Here is a 21171-nt window from a genome sequence, read left to right on the forward strand (position 1 = left end):
CTACATCCAGCATCTCTACGATCGTCTCCATGGGAGAATAGCAGCCTGCATTGCTGCGAAAGGTGGATATACAGTGTACTAGTGGCGACATTGTGCATGCTCTGTTGCCTGTGTCTATGTGCCTGTGGTTCTGTCAGTGTGATCATGTGATGTATCTGACCCCAGGAATGTGTCAATAAAGTTTCCCCTTCCTGGGACAATGAATTCACGGTGTTCTTATTTCAATTTCCAGGAGTGCATATGTGAACAGTTCACACAAACAGACAAAGTAGAATTTCCTAAATGCGAAGTGATTCCACTGTGTAATTATGTAGACATGTGTCATTGCCATAGTAAAAATATTCGTTCCTCTCTATTAAATGACCAGATAGCTGTGTAATTCTATGTTAGAGAAATATGATACCGATGTATAAAACTGCATAAGCAAATGCCATATTAGTTAGGGCTCCTTGTACTTGCCACACGCATGATACACCAAGTAGGCATACAACCATGAGGGATAATGTAATTATACTTCAGATGTTACAGATTAAAACCGGAATGAATTGAATCGCCAAAAACTTTGCCAGTATCAGTGTAGTTCAAAAATATTTCTAAAAGTGTTCTAAGTACAAAAATTAATCCCTCAAATGCGTGTCACGTAGCACTAAACTATAGTTCTTGCTGTAAGTAATTTTCTGTCATTGGCTGGCGGTAAAAATGTAGCAAGTGTAGTTATCGTCATTCAAAAGCAAAGTTCTCCAAAAATCAGTGTACTTACCTTTGTCATATACAAAAGTAAATTATTCTGCGTATAAATGTCATAGTTATTACATTCATTGCCATAACCTAGAAAGTACTATACTGCAACGTATTGTTGTGTTATGAAAAATAACTGTCTCATTGTAGCTATCCCACAAAAGTAATTACCAAAACATGTTTTATTTTCCAGAAGAACGTAGAAAAACTGTGCAGACATAAAACAGATACAGTATAAAAGCAATAATGAAGATTGTGTCACACCTAAGTAGTGTCATAACAATCATGTAGCTGTCAAACAAACCAAATACTCTGTCATCTGTGACGTCTCAAAAAGTACTTTAAATAGAAAATTATTTTTCAAGTAAACCAAAATGTTGCAGTAAAACCCTTAGCAATATACACTCCTGGAAATGGAAAAAAGAACACATTGACATCGGTGTGTCAGACCCACCATACTTGCTCCGGACACTGCGAGAGGGCTGTACAAGCAATGATCACACGCACGGCACAGCGGACACACCAGGAACCGCGGTGTTGGCCGTCGAATGGCGCTAGCTGCGCAGCATTTGTGCACCGCCGCCGTCAGTGTCAGCCAGTTTGCCGTGGCATACGGAGCTCCATCGCAGTCTTTAACACTGGTAGCATGCCGCGACAGCGTGGACGTGAACCGTATGTGCAGTTGACGGACTTCGAGCGAGGGCGTATAGTGGGCATGCGGGAGGCCGGGTGGACGTACCGCCGAATTGCTCAACACGTGGGGCGTGAGGTCTCCACAGTACATCGATGTTGTCGCCAGTGGTCGGTGGAAGGTGCACGTGCCCGTCGACCTGGGACCGGACTGCAGCGACGCACGGATGCACGCCAAGACCGTAGGATCCTACGCAGTGCCGTAGGGGACCGCACCGCCATTTCCCAGCAAATTAGGGACACTGTTGCTCCTGGGGTATCGGCGAGGACCATTCGCAACCGTCTCCATGAAGCTGGGCTACGGTCCCGCACACCGTTAGGCCGTCTTACGCTCACGCCCCAACATCGTGCAGCCCGCCTCCAGTGGTGTCGCGACAGGCGTGAATGGAGGGACGAATGGAGACGTGTCGTCTTCAGCGATGAGAGTCGCTTCTGCCTTGGTGCCAATGATGGTCGTATGCGTGTTTGGCGCCGTGCAGGTGAGCGCCACAATCAGGACTGCATACGACCGAGGCACACAGGGCCAACACCCGGCATCATGGTGTGGGGAGCGATCTCCTACACTGGCCGTACACCACTGGTGATCGTCGAGAGGACACTGAATAGTGCGCGGTACATCCAAACCGTCATCGAACCCATCGTTCTACCATTCCTAGACCGGCAAGGGAACTTGCTGTTCCAACAGGACAATGCACGTCCGCATGTATCCCGTGCCACCCAACGTGCTCTAGAAGGTGTAAGTCAACTACCCTGGCCAGCAAGATCTCCGGATCTGTCCCCCATTGAGCATGTTTGGGACTGGATGAAGCGTCGTCTCACGCGGTCTGCACGACCAGCACGAACGCTGGTCCAACTGAGGCGCCAGGTGGAAATGGCATGGCAAGCCGTTCCACAGGACTACATCCTGCATCTCTACGATCGTCTCCATGGGAGAATAGCAGCCTGCATTGCTGCGAAAGGTGGATATACAGTGTACTAGTGGCGACATTGTGCATGCTCTGTTGCCTGTGTCTATGTGCCTGTGGTTCTGTCAGTGTGATCATGTGATGTATCTGACCCCAGGAATGTGTCAATAAAGTTTCCCCTTCCTGGGACAATGAATTCACGGTGTTCTTATTTCAATTTCCAGGAGTGTATATGTGAACAGTTCACACAAACAGACAAAGTAGAATTTCCTAAATGCGAAGTGATTCCACTGTGTAATTATGTAGACATGTGTCATTGCCATAGTAAAAATATTCGTTCCTCTCTATTAAATGACCAGATAGCTGTGTAATTCTATGTTAGAGAAATATGATACCGATGTATAAAACTGCATAAGCAAATGCCATATTAGTTAGGGCTCCTTGTACTTGCCACACGCATGATACACCAAGTAGGCATACAACCATGAGGGATAATGTAATTATACTTCAGATGTTACAGATTAAAACCGGAATGAATTGAATCGCCAAAAACTTTGCCAGTATCAGTGTAGTTCAAAAATATTTCTAAAAGTGTTCTAAGTACAAAAATTAATCCCTCAAATGCGTGTCACGTAGCACTAAACTATAGTTCTTGCTGTAAGTAATTTTCTGTCATTGGCTGGCAGTAAAAATGTAGCAAGTGTAGTTATCGTCATTCAAAAGCAAAGTTCTCCAAAAATCAGTGTACTTACCTTTGTCATATACAAAAGTAAATTATTCTGCGTATAAATGTCATAGTTATTACATTCATTGCCATAACCTAGAAAGTACTATACTGCAACGTATTGTTGTGTTATGAAAAATAACTGTCTCATTGTAGCTATCCCACAAAAGTAATTACCAAAACATGTTTTATTTTCCAGAAGAACGTAGAAAAACTGTGCAGACATAAAACAGATACAGTATAAAAGCAATAATGAAGATTGTGTCACACCTAAGTAGTGTCATAACAATCATGTAGCTGTCAAACAAACCAAATACTCTGTCATCTGTGACGTCTCAAAAAGTACTTTAAATAGAAAATTATTTTTCAAGTAAACCAAAATGTTGCAGTAAAACCCTTAGCAATATACAGTATATGTGAACAGTTCACACAAACAGACAAAGTAGAATTTCCTAAATGCGAAGTGATTCCACTGTGTAATTATGTAGACATGTGTCATTGCCATAGTAAAAATATTCGTTCCTCTCTATTAAATGACCAGATAGCTGTGTAATTCTATGTTAGAGAAATATGATACCGATGTATAAAACTGCATAAGCAAATGCCATATTAGTTAGGGCTCCTTGTACTTGCCACACGCATGATACACCAAGTAGGCATACAACCATGAGGGATAATGTAATTATACTTCAGATGTTACAGATTAAAACCGGAATGAATTGAATCGCCAAAAACTTTGCCAGTATCAGTGTAGTTCAAAAATATTTCTAAAAGTGTTCTAAGTACAAAAATTAATCCCTCAAATGCGTGTCACGTAGCACTAAACTATAGTTCTTGCTGTAAGTAATTTTCTGTCATTGGCTGGCGGTAAAAATGTAGCAAGTGTAGTTATCGTCATTCAAAAGCAAAGTTCTCCAAAAATCAGTGTACTTACCTTTGTCATATACAAAAGTAAATTATTCTGCGTATAAATGTCATAGTTATTACATTCATTGCCATAACCTAGAAAGTACTATACTGCAACGTATTGTTGTGTTATGAAAAATAACTGTCTCATTGTAGCTATCCCACAAAAGTAATTACCAAAACATGTTTTATTTTCCAGAAGAACGTAGAAAAACTGTGCAGACATAAAACAGATACAGTATAAAAGCAATAATGAAGATTGTGTCACACCTAAGTAGTGTCATAACAATCATGTAGCTGTCAAACAAACCAAATACTCTGTCATCTGTGACGTCTCAAAAAGTACTTTAAATAGAAAATTATTTTTCAAGTAAACCAAAATGTTGCAGTAAAACCCTTAGCAATATACACTCCTGGAAATGGAAAAAAGAACACATTGACATCGGTGTGTCAGACCCACCATACTTGCTCCGGACACTGCGAGAGGGCTGTACAAGCAATGATCACACGCACGGCACAGCGGACACACCAGGAACCGCGGTGTTGGCCGTCGAATGGCGCTAGCTGCGCAGCATTTGTGCACCGCCGCCGTCAGTGTCAGCCAGTTTGCCGTGGCATACGGAGCTCCATCGCAGTCTTTAACACTGGTAGCATGCCGCGACAGCGTGGACGTGAACCGTATGTGCAGTTGACGGACTTCGAGCGAGGGTGTATAGTGGGCATGCGGGAGGCCGGGTGGACGTACCGCCGAATTGCTCAACACGTGGGGCGTGAGGTCTCCACAGTACATCGATGTTGTCGCCAGTGGTCGGTGGAAGGTGCACGTGCCCGTCGACCTGGGACCGGACTGCAGCGACGCACGGATGCACGCCAAGACCGTAGGATCCTACGCAGTGCCGTAGGGGACCGCACCGCCATTTCCCAGCAAATTAGGGACACTGTGTAAGTAGGCTGTTTATGTTTTCTTTATGTAAGTTTGCTGTTTATGTTTTCTTATTGGCAACGTTACGTAGCGCTCTCTGTATGAAAATCACTGGCTGTGCTGTGTGCAGTATGTCGCTAGTTTGCATTGTTGCCTGCCATTGTTGTCATGAACTGTTATAGCTGGATGTGAACAGCAGATAGCGTTGCGCAGTTGGAGGTGAGCCGCCAGCAGTGGTGGACGTGGGGAGAGAGATGGCGGAGTTTTGATAATCTGTAAGACTGAATGTCAATTATGAATATTAAGGTAAATACATTGTTTGTTCTCTATTAATATCTTTCATATGCTAACTATCCCTATCAGTAGTTAGTACCTTCAGTGGTTTGAATCTTTTATTTAGCTGGCAGTAGTGGCGCTCGCTGTTTTGCAGTAGCTTGAGTAGCGAAGATTTTTGTGAGGTAAGTGATTTGTAAAAGGTATAGGTTAAAGTTAGTCAGGGCCATTGTTTTGTAGGGGTTATTGAAAGTCAGATTGCGTTGCGCTAAATAATATTGTGTGTCAGGTTAAGCACAGGCTTGTATAATTGTTCTAAGTGGACGTTTCACAACTAAAATTGTTCAAAGGGGACGTTTCATATGTCGACCCTTAGCCTAGGATACCTCACTGGAATCTTCTGATTTTTTCTTGTAGTTTGTGTATTTAGTGTAGCTTTTGTTTATAGCTAGCGCGTAATTGTAGAGAGAATCTCCTTTGTAGTTGCAGTCTTTCATTGTTGTACTGTAAAACAGTTGCGGTATGCATGTAGATTTGCACCAAGTATTTCGCAGCTGCAATTAACTAGATATTATTTTCAGTGCTATGTTAATGTGTTCTCCTATTTTTGCTCTTCAAATTGTGTTTTTCTGTGTTATCGTGTGAAATATTGTCTCAATAATGGCGTGTGGAAAACGTAACACTCGGCTCCAAAGTAAACTAAGAAACGACAGTGAAGACGAAAGCAATGTGTTAGCGCCACTGTGTAATGAGTTAACTAATGTTCAAAGTAGTAATTTGGTAACTGTGCATAGGGAAATGGAGCGGACGTCAAACAATGGCGTAGACAGTCAAACAGGTAGTGAACAGGGAAGCATTATCGATCGGTCGGTCGGCAACAGCTCGCCTCAGGAATCCGAAATGATAGGACACAATATTGCAAATACTGTAGATTCAGGTTTTGCGTCCTCACCGTTTTCTCAAATAAGTCAAGACACATTTTCAGCTTGTCAAAATGTGAATGTTGCCGGCGCAAATGCACTGCCGAAAAGAGTAGAGGAACAGATTCCAGACACTAATGCATTGTTATTACAACTAATGCAACAAATGGAACAAAATCAGAGACAGATGGGACAAAATCTTCAAAAGTTAGACACAATGGAACAAAATCTTAAAAAGTTAGACACAGTGGAACAAAATCTTAAAAAGTTAGACACAGTGGAACAAAATCTTAAAAAGTTAGACACAGTGGAACAAAATCTTCAAAAGTTAGACACAATGGAACAAAATCTTCGGAAGTTAGACACCACACTTGAACAAACACGTGAAGATCTAACTACTGAGTTACATAACATTGAATCGAAATGCCAAAAAGTCTGTAATGACGTAAAAACACAAATTTGTGAGCATTTTCAGCCTATTTTTTCGCGGCATGAAAATGCATTACAGAATCACGAAGCAGCCATAAAAGAGCTGCAAACTATTGTTCATGAAAATCATGAGACCTTGCAAGCTAAAATGGACTCAGTTGCATCTACCGATTCGGTTACGCAACTTGCAAAAACTCAGGAAAACTTAAAGGACACAGTAGAAAGACACATGGGGGAAATTAGTTCATTATCAGAGAAAGTAGCCGAACTTTCGGATCAGGTCACTAACTTATCTACAAAGGTAGATGATGATCTGAATGACACAAGACCCATAGCCTTCACTGACACAGAAGAGTATGAACAAATTAGAAAATTCAAACAAAATCAAAATCAAATCAATACACAGTACAAAAGAGAAATCCGGGAAGTACAAGATCAGTTGACACAGGTAATACAAGAATTACATATTTCAGAGGATACTCGCGCTCCAACACGGGAAGAGGAACTTAGAAATACGGAAAAGCCACAAAATAATAGCACTGGGCATTTCGGTAATTATGAAAGAAATTGGCAAGGTACACCGAATTTTGAGATGGAACCGCCGAAACGACGTGACAATGACCGACATGCTACTCGCCGACACGATGATTTTGACTATAAGCTGTTCATTACTACACGTAAATTCAAAACATTTAAGAATTCTGGCAACGACATTCATCCACAAGCATGGCTCCATCAATTCTCTCATTGTTTCCCTCCCAACTGGTCATTGGAGCACAGATTAGAATTTATGTGTGGCTACTTAGAGAATGAACCAGCTGTAAGAATGCGATCGGTCATTCACGATTGCCACAGTGAAGGAGAATTTTACCATGCCTTCCTCTCAGCATATTGGTCTCAAGCCACACAAGACCGCGTAAAACATAGCATCATGATGATGAAACACTTTGAACAATCTGAATTTTCCAGTCTTGTCAAATATTTTGAAGACATGTTGCACAAGAATCAGTACCTATCAAACCCATACAGCCCCTCAGAACTCATCCGCATTTGCTTAATCAAACTGCCTGAACATTTACGACATATTATTTTGGCAGGACGTTGCAAAGACGACATTGAAGCTTTTCAGGGATTGTTACAAGAACTGGAAATTGACACAGACAGTCGCGGGATGCGAAAACAGGAAAACAATCACTACAGGTCACATCCGTCTCAATTCCGTGACGACAGAAACAATAAATGGCCACGACAAACCTATTCTTACAACGTAAATCGTGACCAAAACAGACACCACCCATATGACAACCACTGGCAGAGTAATAGTTACAGGGAAAGATCACCTTTCCGCGGTAATGACTATCACAGAGACAATCAGAGAAACAGACAATATGGGAACCAATATAATTATTATCAAGGGAGACAGAATAACTTCAGACGCAACAGTTCAGCACGCTGTTACGATTCCGGGAGAAATTCTCCACCACTTGACAGACAAGAAAGAAACTATGTAAACTACCGACAAAACGACAGACGTGAATTTCATCAGAACTGGCGAGCTTTAAACAGAGCTGGGCCCTCTGGGCAAGGCGAATTTGTGGAAGTTAGGCCTCCTAATCCCAATAACGGCGAACGCGAACAAAGAAACAGACAATGACTCGCACCGCAGGCAGCTGCGTGCGCCGGCTGGCTCCGAGAAAAATAACATTGACGCTAACCTTGAGCAAAATTCCCGTATTCTTTACGGACGAATACCGCATGATAATTGCATTCAAGTTGAAACTCTGCGTACTGAGAAGAGGAAAAGGTTTTCACCACATTTCACATGTAAAACCGTTTATTGAAAGATAAACTGCTTTTTAACTTAGTCTTTGCAATTTTCACTTCACGCTACTTGTACAATTTGTCAGACTTAAGAAACTGTTAACATGCAACATTTTGGTTTGCTTACGAGTGGATTCTGGATTTGGTGCTTTCTGTGAAATGCCAGATGACACAGTGGTTGGTTTGTGTGACAGCTACACGATTATATCACGACGTTACTAATGAGTGACAATTTACAATGTTGCTTTTGCGGTGTATCTGTTTGATATCTGCACAGTTTTTCTGAATTATTCTGGAAAGTAAAACATGTTTTAGTAGTAACTTTTGTGGTATAGCTACAATGAGACAGCCTTTTCCGTAGCACAACAATACTTTACAGCACAGTAATTTCTTCATCGCAACAATAAGCATAATAACTAAGTTATCTATACGCAAAGCATTTCACTTTTGTTTATCATGAGGTAAGTACATTGACTTCTGCAGAACTTAGCTTTCGGAGGACAATAACTACGACACTTCCCAGAGATTATCTTACAGCAAGACGCTCATTTAGCGCTACTGGACACGTATTTGAGTGATTAATTTTGTACTTAAGACATTTATTTTTAGAGATTTTTGAATTACAAAGAAAGTTTTTCGTGACACATTTCATTTCATTGCTGTAAGCTGTAATACCTGAGGATAAAATTACAATAAACCTCAGGGGGGTACACGCCTACTTTGTGTACCATGTGTTTGGCAAGCACAAGGAGCCCTAGCTAATATGGTATTTGCTTATACAACTTTACACATCGGTACCATATTTCTCTAACACATAAATTACACACCTATCTGATCATTTAACAGAGAAACAAACATCCTTTTACTACGTCAGTGACACATGTTTACGCCATTACAGAGTTGGATTACTTCACACTTAAGAAATTGTACTTTGTCTGTACTTTGTGCACTGTTCATATTTTTTTTTTGGAACCATTGTGATACTATGAGAACTTTGAATGATGTATTTGGTAAGGGAGAATGATTTTAAAGTACGTTTGAGGCAGATGACACCTTTGATATGAGCAAAGAATTTTGTTAGGTTTTGAAATTATTGGAGGAAGATACGACGATTTTGAGATTTGACTGAGGTTTTATGATGTTATTTTTACGACGACGATGTGTATTATGCTGCTGAGGTAAGTTTATGATCAATAAGCTAATGCTATATGAGTTATTTGATTATGCTATGTATCTGTTATGATGAAATATGGAAAAAGTGTCAACGAATAAGGTAAGGAGTAATGAATAGTGGTTAGGGACTCTTGACTTGTGAAAAAGGATGTTGGAAACCAAGAATTGTACTTTGAGAGTTATGAAATGTGTGTGTAAATGCGTGAATCTATCACAATGCAAGCGAAAATTTTTTGGACACTGTCATGTCAATAGCATTTTTGTTTCTACAGATTTGCAACGCTAATTCTTGACCTGTGAAATTTTGTATATGAGACTGTCACTGTAGCGGAAACTACTGTCGTAAATATTTCCGTAAGAAAGTTAAGTGACCACCTGCACATAATGTGACGTGGGCACCCAGGTGTGTCAGACACCTGGAGAACAAGCCTTTTCAGACGCTCAGGTAGAAAAGAAAGCCATTAGGGTGTGCCAGAGGCACAGGTGGAAGAGAAGGATAAAGAGAGGCCTACACTCCCGTTAATGACATTCCTTTGTAGAGGGCATCGCTAATGCGACACGCTCGCTACTTGAAAACATATGATTTTTGTAATGCGTTGTGGGCACACAGCTGTGTCAAACACCTGGAGAATAAGCCATTAGGATGTGCCTTTCATCGCTAATGCGACACCCTCGTTACTTAAAAAATTTATGATATTTACTGAAATGCCTAACAAAATGACAAGAAATATTTTTACATCTGCACACCTGATTATGACAAGAGTCTTTGTACGAGAGTTGAGAGCAATTAACTTATGAAATGAAATGTCACATGACTACTGAATGACATTTTTATGCTTTGGTTTGCGTAATTGCTTATTTCATTTGATATCTGGTTTCCAGCTGTGTTGCAGCATTGCTTTTATAAAATGAGATGCATTTGCTAATGTGAACTCTTTCTGTCAACAGATCTATTAAATGATAATTTTGTAATCCACATTCTTTAAAAAAGGAGCACTTGGAAAGGAAAGAACAATAAGAAGTAACTAGTAACAGTAACACTTAATTTTCTTTTCAGGTACATGGTAATATTTTTTTACAATCAGTTGTTATGGTGCACCACTTTAATTACATAGACATTAAGATGTGAATATGCATTTCCCCTGTCTGCATTGTTGTTTTTACTGTAATATTTTTTCTGCTTGCGCTATGTCATGTTTAGGTATAAGTTGCTGCTGTTTGCCAGGCATAGTGTTATTGAATTTGACTTTTGCTAATTTATGCTGCTAGCTTTGCCAATTTGCATTTTTTTGTCATTTCTGTTTGTGTTGATTTGTTGTGATGCTGCATTGCCTCGTCCCTTGGTATATATATCTGAGCTCAGTAGATTTAAGTTAGCTTAAGAGGGGGTAGACTATATAAGAAACTGACTATGGAGAATAGGTAAAGTATGCATTGCAAGGTTACATGAAAAAGATTTGGGCCCAATGAGTATTGTACAATCAGAAATAATTATTTTGAAAGAAATATGAATAGAATACAGGAACGAGGTATAGGTAGGATTTTCTTGGAAATAAATGATGAGGTAAGCAACATGTGAACATATAAATACAGAAAGCATGCTTGGATAGGATTTTTTTGGTGGAAACAAATGTTGAAATAAGACGAAAGATCTATCGAATGAAGTTGTGGGGTGGACTGCAGTACCAAATGTTACACTGAAAACAAACCCTGTCCTTTCCTTTTGTGTTATCCCACTATGTGTTTGGGTACCCGTGTGTATTTGTGTTTTTCCTGTCTTTATGTGTTTAGCTGATGAGAGCTATGTTGTAGAATTTTTCTAATACTCTGTTATTTTCTTTGTAAAGATGCTTAGACATTATTTATTCTGTGTTGTTTTAATGCTCATGTGTGAAGTTGAATTTTTAAAAGTGATTCTGATCTTTTATGTATGTACTCATGTCATCATTCCTGTAACACTGATGTATATGTTTATTTCTATTGTTTTGTAAAGCCTGCACTACAAATATTATCTGTATTGTTATGTTTTTAATGATGTATTTTGTATCTTTGTAATTGTATTCTTATGTTATATAATTGTAATTGACACCAGTTACTCAAATTAAGTAACTTGTGAGCATTCATTTCACTGCACACATTTCTGTTGGTCATAGTATATGGACAATATGTGAGAAATAGGGACTGATAGTGTTTGCACGTGTGTTAATAATTCAGCAAGGGACTGGATAACAGCATTGCTGGTTCTAAGGACAATTCCAAAAACTTTGTGAGTGCACAAGTGGTGGTTATGGACTTGCTCTATTATCCGCAAGACTCTTCAATGGTGATTGTGCACCTGCACAGTCGCAACAGATGGCTGCTGGCCATCTCTACAAGGACTACAGTGGGTCTGCATCTCTGGTGGCCCACCAATACTCTCTACCAGGACTACAGTGGGTCTACTCTGTGATGACCTACCTACCAATATTCTTCGAAACGTCGACTGACTCTGCTGTGGGTTTGCTCTGTTGTGGCCCATTACCTGTCAGCATGTCACGAGTCAGCACTGTCTTTCCGTTGGAAGGACAACACTACTTCTTCAAGACTGCATGGGAATCCACTACTTCTGTGTGCAATTTCTTTTACTAATGAGACTTTGTGAAAAAAACTGTAATTACTATTATGATGAACGATCAGGACTGTCTTTATGGACAGTGAGAAAATTTTAGCTTTTGACCAACATTGTATCCATAAGTGTGTGCATTGGACATCTTTGTTAGTGTAATGATGAAAAATTTTTTCAAATCTGTATTGGCCACTGGCCAAAAACATTTTGTAAAATTTTTTGTGGGGAGCATGGGGGCTATGTAAGTAGGCTGTTTATGTTTTCTTTATGTAAGTTTGCTGTTTATGTTTTCTTATTGGCAACGTTACGTAGCGCTCTCTGTATGAAAATCACTGGCTGTGCTGTGTGCAGTATGTCGCTAGTTTGCATTGTTGCCTGCCATTGTTGTCATGAACTGTTATAGCTGGATGTGAACAGCAGATAGCGTTGCGCAGTTGGAGGTGAGCCGCCAGCAGTGGTGGACGTGGGGAGAGAGATGGCGGAGTTTTGATAATCTGTAAGACTGAATGTCAATTATGAATATTAAGGTAAATACATTGTTTGTTCTCTATTAATATCTTTCATTTGCTAACTATCCCTATCAGTAGTTAGTACCTTCAGTGGTTTGAATCTTTTATTTAGCTGGCAGTAGTGGCGCTCGCTGTTTTGCAGTAGCTTGAGTAGCGAAGATTTTTGTGAGGTAAGTGATTTGTAAAAGGTATAGGTTAAAGTTAGTCAGGGCCATTGTTTTGTAGGGGTTATTGAAAGTCAGATTGCGTTGCGCTAAATAATATTGTGTGTCAGGTTAAGCACAGGCTTGTATAATTGTTCTAAGTGGACGTTTCACATGTAAAATTGTTCAAAGGGGACGTTTCAACTGTTGCTCCTGGGGTATCGGCGAGGACCATTCGCAACCGTCTCCATGAAGCTGGGCTACGGTCCCGCACACCGTTAGGCCGTCTTACGCTCACGCCCCAACATCGTGCAGCCCGCCTCCAGTGGTGTCGCGACAGGCGTGAATGGAGGGACGAATGGAGACGTGTCGTCTTCAGCGATGAGAGTCGCTTCTGCCTTGGTGCCAATGATGGTCGTATGCGTGTTTGGCGCCGTGCAGGTGAGCGCCACAATCAGGACTGCATACGACCGAGGCACACAGGGCCAACACCCGGCATCATGGTGTGGGGAGCGATCTCCTACACTGGCCGTACACCACTGGTGATCGTCGAGAGGACACTGAATAGTGCGCGGTACATCCAAACCGTCATCGAACCCATCGTTCTACCATTCCTACACCGGCAAGGGAACTTGCTGTTCCAACAGGACAATGCACGTCCGCATGTATCCCGTGCCACCCAACGTGCTCTAGAAGGTGTAAGTCAACTACCCTGGCCAGCAAGATCTCCGGATCTGTCCCCCATTGAGCATGTTTGGGACTGGATGAAGCGTCGTCTCACGCGGTCTGCACGACCAGCACGAACGCTGGTCCAACTGAGGCGCCAGGTGGAAATGGCATGGCAAGCCGTTCCACAGGACTACATCCAGCATCTCTACGATCGTCTCCATGGGAGAATAGCAGCCTGCATTGCTGCAAAAGGTGGATATACAGTGTACTAGTGGCGACATTGTGCATGCTCTGTTGCCTGTGTCTATGTGCCTGTGGTTCTGTCAGTGTGATCATGTGATGTATCTGACCCCAGGAATGTGTCAATAAAGTTTCCCCTTCCTGGGACAATGAATTCATGGTGTTCTTATTTCAATTTCCAGGAGTGTATATGTGAACAGTTCACACAAACAGACAAAGTAGAATTTCCTAAATGCGAAGTGATTCCACTGTGTAATTATGTAGACATGTGTCATTGCCATAGTAAAAATATTCGTTCCTCTCTATTAAATGACCAGATAGCTGTGTAATTCTATGTTAGAGAAATATGATACCGATGTATAAAACTGCATAAGCAAATGCCATATTAGTTAGGGCTCCTTGTACTTGCCACACGCATGATACACCAAGTAGGCATACAACCATGAGGGATAATGTAATTATACTTCAGATGTTACAGATTAAAACCGGAATGAATTGAATCGCCAAAAACTTTGCCAGTATCAGTGTAGTTCAAAAATATTTCTAAAAGTGTTCTAAGTACAAAAATTAATCCCTCAAATGCGTGTCACGTAGCACTAAACTATAGTTCTTGCTGTAAGTAATTTTCTGTCATTGGCTGGCGGTAAAAATGTAGCAAGTGTAGTTATCGTCATTCAAAAGCAAAGTTCTCCAAAAATCAGTGTACTTACCTTTGTCATATACAAAAGTAAATTATTCTGCGTATAAATGTCATAGTTATTACATTCATTGCCATAACCTAGAAAGTACTATACTGCAACGTATTGTTGTGTTATGAAAAATAACTGTCTCATTGTAGCTATCCCACAAAAGTAATTACCAAAACATGTTTTATTTTCCAGAAGAACGTAGAAAAACTGTGCAGACATAAAACAGATACAGTATAAAAGCAATAATGAAGATTGTGTCACACCTAAGTAGTGTCATAACAATCATGTAGCTGTCAAACAAACCAAATACTCTGTCATCTGTGACGTCTCAAAAAGTACTTTAAATAGAAAATTATTTTTCAAGTAAACCAAAATGTTGCAGTAAAACCCTTAGCAATATACACTCTTGGAAATGGAAAAAAGAACACATTGACATCGGTGTGTCAGACCCACCATACTTGCTCCGGACACTGCGAGAGGGCTGTACAAGCAATGATCACACGCACGGCACAGCGGACACACCAGGAACCGCGGTGTTGGCCGTCGAATGGCGCTAGCTGCGCAGCATTTGTGCACCGCCGCCGTCAGTGTCAGCCAGTTTGCCGTGGCATACGGAGCTCCATCGCAGTCTTTAACACTGGTAGCATGCCGCGACAGCGTGGACGTGAACCGTATGTGCAGTTGACGGACTTTGAGCGAGGGCGTATAGTGGGCATGCGGGAGGCCGGGTGGACGTACCGCCGAATTGCTCAACACGTGGGGCGTGAGGTCTCCACAGTACAACGATGTTGTCGCCAGTGGTCGGTGGAAGGTGCACGTGCCCGTCGACCTGGGACCGGACTGCAGCGACGCACGGATGCACGCCAAGACCGTAGGATCCTATGCAGTGCCGTAGGGGACCGCACCGCCATTTCCCAGCAAATTAGGGACACTGTTGCTCCTGGGGTATCGGCGAGGACCATTCGCAACCGTCTCCATGAAGCTGGGCTACGGTCCCGCACACCGTTAGGCCGTCTTACGCTCACGCCCCAACATCGTGCAGCCCGCCTCCAGTGGTGTCGCGACAGGCGTGAATGGAGGGACGAATGGAGACGTGTCGTCTTCAGCGATGAGAGTCGCTTCTGCCTTGGTGCCAATGATGGTCGTATGCGTGTTTGGCGCCGTGCAGGTGAGCGCCACAATCAGGACTGCATACGACCGAGGCACACAGGGCCAACACCCGGCATCATGGTGTGGGGAGCGATCTCCTACACTGGCCGTACACCACTGGTGATCATCGAGAGGACACTGAATAGTGCGCGGTACATCCAAACCGTCATCGAACCCATCGTTCTACCATTCCTAGACCGGCAAGGGAACTTGCTGTTCCAACAGGACAGTGCATGTCCGCATGTATCCCGTGCCACCCAACGTGCTCTAGAAGGTGTAAGTCAACTACCCTGGCCAGCAAGATCTCCGGATCTGTCCCCCATTGAGCATGTTTGGGACTGGATGAAGCGTCGTCTCACGCGGTCTGCACGACCAGCACGAACGCTGGTCCAACTGAGGCGCCAGGTGGAAATGGCATGGCAAGCCGTTCCACAGGACTACATCCAGCATCTCTACGATCGTCTCCATGGGAGAATAGCAGCCTGCATTGCTGCGAAAGGTGGATATACAGTGTACTAGTGGCGACATTGTGCATGCTCTGTTGCCTGTGTCTATGTGCCTGTGGTTCTGTCAGTGTGATCATGTGATGTATCTGACCCCAGGAATGTGTCAATAAAGTTTCCCCTTCCTGGGACAATGAATTCACGGTGTTCTTATTTCAATTTCCAGGAGTGTATATGTGAACAGTTCACACAAACAGACAAAGTAGAATTTCCTAAATGCGAAGTGATTCCACTGTGTAATTATGTAGACATGTGTCATTGCCATAGTAAAAATATTCGTTCCTCTCTATTAAATGACCAGATAGCTGTGTAATTCTATGTTAGAGAAATATGATACCGATGTATAAAACTGCATAAGCAAATGCCATATTAGTTAGGGCTCCTTGTACTTGCCACACGCATGATACACCAAGTAGGCATACAACCATGAGGGATAATGTAATTATACTTCAGATGTTACAGATTAAAACCGGAATGAATTGAATCGCCAAAAACTTTGCCAGTATCAGTGTAGTTCAAAAATATTTCTAAAAGTGTTCTAAGTACAAAAATTAATCCCTCAAATGCGTGTCACGTAGCACTAAACTATAGTTCTTGCTGTAAGTAATTTTCTGTCATTGGCTGGCGGTAAAAATGTAGCAAGTGTAGTTATCGTCATTCAAAAGCAAAGTTCTCCAAAAATCAGTGTACTTACCTTTGTCATATACAAAAGTAAATTATTCTGCGTATAAATGTCATAGTTATTACATTCATTGCCATAACCTAGAAAGTACTATACTGCAACGTATTGTTGTGTTATGAAAAATAACTGTCTCATTGTAGCTATCCCACAAAAGTAATTACCAAAACATGTTTTATTTTCCAGAAGAACGTAGAAAAACTGTGCAGACATAAAACAGATACAGTATAAAAGCAATAATGAAGATTGTGTCACACCTAAGTAGTGTCATAACAATCATGTAGCTGTCAAACAAACCAAATACTCTGTCATCTGTGACGTCTCAAAAAGTACTTTAAATAGAAAATTATTTTTCAAGTAAACCAAAATGTTGCAGTAAAACCCTTAGCAATATACACTCCTGGAAATGGAAAAAAGAACACATTGACATCGGTGTGTCAGACCCACCATACTTGCTCCGGACACTGCGAGAGGGCTGTACAAGCAATGATCACACGCACGGCACAGCGGACACACCAGGAACCGCGGTGTTGGCCGTCGAATGGCGCTAGCTGCGCAGCATTTGTGCACCGCCGCCGTCAGTGTCAGCCAGTTTGCCGTGGCATACGGAGCTCCATCGCAGTCTTTAACACTGGTAGCATGCCGCGACAGCGTGGACGTGAACCGTATGTGCAGTTGACGGACTTTGAGCGAGGGCGTATAGTGGGCATGCGGGAGGCCGGGTGGACGTACCGCCGAATTGCTCAACACGTGGGGCGTGAGGTCTCCACAGTACATCGATGTTGTCGCCAGTGGTCGGTGTAAGGTGCACGTGCCCGTCGACCTGGGACCGGACTGCAGCGACGCACGGATGCACGCCAAGACCGTAGGATCCTATGCAGTGCCGTAGGGGACCGCACCGCCATTTCCCAGCAAATTAGGGACACTGTTGCTCCTGGGGTATCGGCGAGGACCATTCGCAACCGTCTCCATGAAGCTGGGCTACGGTCCCGCACACCGTTAGGCCGTCTTACGCTCACGCCCCAACATCGTGCAGCCCGCCTCCAGTGGTGTCGCGACAGGCGTGAATGGAGGGACGAATGGAGACGTGTCGTCTTCAGCGATGAGAGTCGCTTCTGCCTTGGTGCCAATGATGGTCGTATGCGTGTTTGGCGCCGTGCAGGTGAGCGCCACAATCAGGACTGCATACGACCGAGGCACACAGGGCCAACACCCGGCATCATGGTGTGGGGAGCGATCTCCTACACTGGCCGTACACCACTGGTGATCGTCGAGAGGACACTGAATAGTGCGCGGTACATCCAAACCGTCATCGAACCCATCGTTCTACCATTCCTAGACCGGCAAGGGAACTTGCTGTTCCAACAGGACAGTGCATGTCCGCATGTATCCCGTGCCACCCAACGTGCTCTAGAAGGTGTAAGTCAACTACCCTGGCCAGCAAGATCTCCGGATCTGTCCCCCATTGAGCATGTTTGGGACTGGATGAAGCGTCGTCTCACGCGGTCTGCACGACCAGCACGAACGCTGGTCCAACTGAGGCGCCAGGTGGAAATGGCATGGCAAGCCGTTCCACAGGACTACATCCAGCATCTCTACGATCGTCTCCATGGGAGAATAGCAGCCTGCATTGCTGCGAAAGGTGGATATACAGTGTACTAGTGGCGACATTGTGCATGCTCTGTTGCCTGTGTCTATGTGCCTGTGGTTCTGTCAGTGTGATCATGTGATGTATCTGACCCCAGGAATGTGTCAATAAAGTTTCCCCTTCCTGGGACAATGAATTCACGGTGTTCTTATTTCAATTTCCAGGAGTGTATATGTGAACAGTTCACACAAACAGACAAAGTAGAATTTCCTAAATGCGAAGTGATTCCACTGTGTAATTATGTAGACATGTGTCATTGCCATAGTAAAAATATTCGTTCCTCTCTATTAAATGACCAGATAGCTGTGTAATTCTATGTTAGAGAAATATGATACCGATGTATAAAACTGCATAAGCAAATGCCATATTAGTTAGGGCTCCTTGTACTTGCCACACGCATGATACACCAAGTAGGCATACAACCATGAGGGATAATGTAATTATACTTCAGATGTTACAGATTAAAACCGGAATGAATTGAATCGCCAAAAACTTTGCCAGTATCAGTGTAGTTCAAAAATATTTCTAAAAGTGTTCTAAGTACAAAAATTAATCCCTCAAATGCGTGTCACGTAGCACTAAACTATAGTTCTTGCTGTAAGTAATTTTCTGTCATTGGCTGGCGGTAAAAATGTAGCAAGTGTAGTTATCGTCATTCAAAAGCAAAGTTCTCCAAAAATCAGTGTACTTACCTTTGTCATATACAAAAGTAAATTATTCTGCGTATAAATGTCATAGTTATTACATTCATTGCCATAACCTAGAAAGTACTATACTGCAACGTATTGTTGTGTTATGAAAAATAACTGTCTCATTGTAGCTATCCCACAAAAGTAATTACCAAAACATGTTTTATTTTCCAGAAGAACGTAGAAAAACTGTGCAGACATAAAACAGATACAGTATAAAAGCAATAATGAAGATTGTGTCACACCTAAGTAGTGTCATAACAATCATGTAGCTGTCAAACAAACCAAATACTCTGTCATCTGTGACGTCTCAAAAAGTACTTTAAATAGAAAATTATTTTTCAAGTAAACCAAAATGTTGCAGTAAAACCCTTAGCAATATACACTCCTGGAAATGGAAAAAAGAACACATTGACATCGGTGTGTCAGACCCACCATACTTGCTCCGGACACTGCGAGAGGGCTGTACAAGCAATGATCACACGCACGGCACAGCGGACACACCAGGAACCGCGGTGTTGGCCGTCGAATGGCGCTAGCTGCGCAGCATTTGTGCACCGCCGCCGTCAGTGTCAGCCAGTTTGCCGTGGCATACGGAGCTCCATCGCAGTCTTTAACACTGGTAGCATGCCGCGACAGCGTGGACGTGAACCGTATGTGCAGTTGACGGACTTTGAGCGAGGGCGTATAGTGGGCATGCGGGAGGCCGGGTGGACGTACCGCCGAATTGCTCAACACGTGGGGCGTGAGGTCTCCACAGTACATCGATGTTGTCGCCAGTGGTCGGTGGAAGGTGCACGTGCCCGTCGACCTGGGACCGGACTGCAGCGACGCACGGATGCACGCCAAGACCGTAGGATCCTATGCAGTGCCGTAGGGGACCGCACCGCCATTTCCCAGCAAATTAGGGACACTGTTGCTCCTGGGGTATCGGCGAGGACCATTCGCAACCGTCTCCATGAAGCTGGACTACGGTCCCGCACACCGTTAGGCCGTCTTACGCTCACGCCCCAACATCGTGCAGCCCGCCTCCAGTGGTGTCGCGACAGGCGTGAATGGAGGGACGAATGGAGACGTGTCGTCTTCAGCGATGAGAGTCGCTTCTGCCTTGGTGCCAATGATGGTCGTATGCGTGTTTGGCGCCGTGCAGGTGAGCGCCACAATCAGGACTGCATACGACCGAGGCACACAGGGCCAACACCCGGCATCATGGTGTGGGGAGCGATCTCCTACACTGGCCGTACACCACTGGTGATCGTCGAGAGGACACTGAATAGTGCGCGGTACATCCAAACCGTCATCGAACCCATCGTTCTACCATTCCTAGACCGGCAAGGGAACTTGCTGTTCCAACAGGACAGTGCATGTCCGCATGTATCCCGTGCCACCCAACGTGCTCTAGAAGGTGTAAGTCAACTACCCTGGCCAGCAAGATCTCCGGATCTGTCCCCCATTGAGCATGTTTGGGACTGGATGAAGCGTCGTCTCACGCGGTCTGCACGTCCAGCACGAACGCTGGTCCAACTGAGGCGCCAGGTGGAAATGGCATGGCAAGCCGTTCCACAGGACTACATCCAGCATCTCTACGATCGTCTCCATGGGAGAATAGCAGCCTGCATTGCTGCGAAAGGTGGATATACAGTGTACTAGTGGCGACATTGTGCATGCTCTGTTGCCTGTGTCTATGTGCCTGTGGTTCTGTCAGTGTGATCATGTGATGTATCTGACCCCAGGAATGTGTCAATAAAGTTTCCCCTTCCTGGGACAATGAATTCACGGTGTTCTTATTTCAATTTCCAGGAGTGTATGTTCTAAGAACATAAACCTTGTAGTCGTTACATAATCGAGCAACTAAGAAGCAAAAATGTACACACAAAGAGACTTTGTCGTCTGTGACCTAAAAAAGTGAAGTCAAATTACTGTATTAACTGATAGTCATGCTAGCTACATCATCAGTTTCATAGATATTTTTTGTGTCTGCCTGTGCTGTGTGTCATTGTCTGTTATCTCTTTGCTGTCGCGCCTCGTTCCTGGGATTTTGAGGTCTCATTCCTAAATTTCAGCTTGTCGAGAAGGCCCTGCCCTATTTGAATCACGCCATTTCTGATTGCATTCTGGTCTGTTGTTATAATTATAGCGTCTGTCGT

This window comes from Schistocerca cancellata, chromosome 6 (genome assembly GCF_023864275.1).
Source record: "Schistocerca cancellata isolate TAMUIC-IGC-003103 chromosome 6, iqSchCanc2.1, whole genome shotgun sequence".
Classification (NCBI taxonomy): Eukaryota; Metazoa; Arthropoda; class Insecta; order Orthoptera; family Acrididae; genus Schistocerca; species Schistocerca cancellata.